We start from the raw sequence: 3,319 nt of genomic DNA on the forward strand, positions 1-3,319 counted from the left end.
TCCAAAATACGGGCGCGACTCAAAATACAGGGATACTGTATTTTGAATACAGTAAATTGGCCATTTTCATTAAAAAATGACACCTTTTCGGACAGTTTTCTGCGAATACCTTAAAAACCATGCATCTAACAAAAAAAAAACTATTAAAAATATTTTTGTAGCTTAAAAAAAACAAACAGAGACTCCTTCCTTCACAAATCTTCTAGTTATAACACCAAAAGGGATATGGTAGGTGAGAAAGAGTTTGTTTTTTTGGTGCATGCTCAAATCGGTGTACCCATGAAGGCCCCGTCTCACCATCAAATAATTGACAGTTATTTGATCAAACTTGACAGTTAGTGACACACAGTGACAGTTAGTATGTATAGTTTGTGTCACTAGTCAAGTTTGACTGTCAAGTTTGATCAAATAACTGTCAATTATTTGATGGTGAGACGGGGCCTTGATACTGTTATGACAGTTCCGTAGATTGTTCCTACATAGAAAGAGTCCCTCGACGTGAAAGAAGAAGTAGTCACGTACGAGAATATTCTGGATGTCATGGAATAACCCAGAAATATGTCTGGTGACATCTAGAACGTCAGAAAACTATTAGGCAATCCAAACCACGTGACCTCTGGTTGGCACACAAACTAAAGAAGAGGTTATGTTTGTATCTATTTTTCAATGATTTTTCATTGTTTATCGTCGTATTTTGGATTCATTTGGATTTCGTTTCCTGTTTTTGTGAACTTTATAAACTTTACCACAATGCGAACTGATTATTTAAGGAAATTATTATTGGAAACTCCAGATGTTGCGAGAAAGGTAGGCCAAACAATGTTTATTTACTGTTCATTTTGCCCCGATATTTGTCAATAATGATGAATTTTGCAAGCAATAACATTATTTCTTTTATTGTTTTAGATATTTATTGAAGCTGAAAATAATTTAGGATTTAGATCCATACGGAATTCAGTCAGAATTGGATTTTACAGTAAAGTGCAGTCCATCAAGTTACTATTATAGATATGTATTTATACAGATCTGGTGGAGTCTCACAGTTGCTACTCTAAGCAGCAGATGAAAGCATACAAAAGCCTTCAGGCACATAAATATTTTACAGCTGGATTTGTTTTGAATGGAGTAAAAATTGTTAATGATTTCCTGATTTCCATATTATTGTTGGAAAGGTATGCCTTTATTTTATTTATTCACCATTAAGAAATATATGGATAACAGTATTAGTGTCTTTTGGATAAATTGGTTCTAAATATTAGATTTATTTACGTTTATATATATGTATGAAACCAGACATATTGTCATCCTAATCTGTAAACTGCGAACTCCATAATTCTCTGAAAATGATTTATTACTGCCATCTATTTGAATTACTGTCATGATTGTTCTAAAATTATATTATATGAATGTCTGATTTTAAATAAAGTATTCTCAATCATTGTAAAGAACGCAAATACTCTAATAAAAATAAATTTTTGTAGTTGAAGAATTTCCAAAAAAAAATAAAATATTTTTTTTAGGTGAAGCATTTCCAAAAAGCTAATGCTAAACGACTAAATGCTTGGGTGGGGTGATAGCCAGTTCTGATGACATAGCAAATGCACATTGTATGCGTATGGCTGGTAATAGTGAAGTCTGCAGCCATATTGCAGCAATCCTATTTTTAGCTGAGTATGCCCAGAGCAAGACAGACGAAGAAGAACCCAATGCATGTACATATGTTACAGCTACATGGTTTGGAGATAGCAACATATGCATTCTCTGATGAAAAACTAATGAGTTTTGAAACTGTTCGGTCAGAGTGCTTGTTGCGCTCACTAAACGAACTGAAATATAAGAAGTCTTTGGCATTGTGTTGCAGCGATATGAAAATGGTTATTCATTTTTAATTATAATGTACTTCTTCATCATGAGTAATTATGTATTGGTCTTTTAGATGTGTATTTATTTTTGTAATTAGTATCAACTTGTAATGATAATATACATTTATCGTTTAAGGTACGACTATGTTTTGACTCTAAAATAAATGTTTTAAAAATCGAATCCTGCCTCTTTCTGTTAGTAACTACCCATGGATATCACAAATTGTGCTTACTGATAGGTTTGTTCGTAGAACGATCAGCAACTCTTGCCAACCATCAGACACATGCGCATTCGTAGTCTATGAATGCTAACTATTAACTGCACAACGCTAACTGTTAACTGCTCATGCATCTGATGGTTGGCAGCAGTTGCTAATCGTTTGTGTCGTACTACGAACAAACCTATTAGGTCTGGATCCTGTGTACCAAAAAAATTGATTAATAGCAAGCTGAAAATTTGTTAATAGTTTAACGGTGTCCAGTTGGACAAACTTTGATGTATTGTGACACTGGAACAGGGGTAGTTTTAATTGTGAAACAGTTTGGAAACTCAGATTTGGAACATCAGATTACGAAAACATCCCATAAATTTTGTCGGACAGAACATCCAATTGATCCGTTACCCTTTCATTAAATTCTCATGCAAAAATCAGACTGCTATTACTAACCAACATGATTCCTGTAGTTTGACATGGTCTTCGTGTTCTACTCATTAAAATGCCCAGTTGGTGATTTTTTCACCAGTCTGGTTTTTGCATGAGAGTTTAATGAATTGGTAGCAAATCAATTGGAAGTTTTATCTGACAAATTACATAAACATTTTCGTAGTTTGACGTTCGAAATTTTTAACCTGTTCTACAGTTAAAACTTCTAGTGTTCCCATACATCAAAGTTTGTCAGACTAGACACTGTTAAGCTATTAATAAATTTTCAGCTTGCTATTAATCAACTTTTTTTTGGTACGCGGGATCCAGGTCTATATGGAATAAATAAATAACAAAACAAATTCCCTGTCAAAACTGCATTTATTTTGAATAGAATGAAAAACAAAATAATATTGTTTTAACAAAATAGGGGATAAATGTTAAAATTTAGTATTAATAAAGTTTGTCACATTGGCCTAAAATTAATGTCACTAGTTACGTTAGTGTCACATATAAATAATTGTAATAATATTAATAAAAACCATAATTCCTAGCATGAGTGCGTCCTGTTTTTTGATAATTTAGTTAGGCGAGGAAACAAATGAGTTTCTAATAGGGCTTTTCATTGATTGTCATTTGTTTCGAGCTTCCGTTAGATGTTGTATAATTCGTGTATAATATTACTATACACGGATTATAGGACATATGACAGAAGCTCAAAACAAATGACTGTGAATGAAAAGCCCTATAGAGGGAACACGAAAAAAATTAACATTATCCGATCAGCTCGACTTTCACAGTTCACTACTATAC

General features: G+C 33.0%; 1 long non-coding RNA gene across 1 annotated transcript; it reads left to right on the forward strand.

Moving 5' to 3' along the window:
* Positions 1-548: 548 nt before the first annotated feature.
* LOC126879804 (uncharacterized) lies at positions 549-2,043 on the forward strand. Its single transcript, XR_007696281.1, has 3 exons — positions 549-807; positions 907-1,172; positions 1,521-2,043. It is a non-coding gene; the product is annotated as an uncharacterized LOC126879804 (long non-coding RNA).
* The last annotated feature ends 1,276 nt before the right edge of the window (positions 2,044-3,319 follow it).

The sequence above is a fragment of the Diabrotica virgifera genome, chromosome 1, assembly GCF_917563875.1.
Source record: "Diabrotica virgifera virgifera chromosome 1, PGI_DIABVI_V3a".
Classification (NCBI taxonomy): Eukaryota; Metazoa; Arthropoda; class Insecta; order Coleoptera; family Chrysomelidae; genus Diabrotica; species Diabrotica virgifera.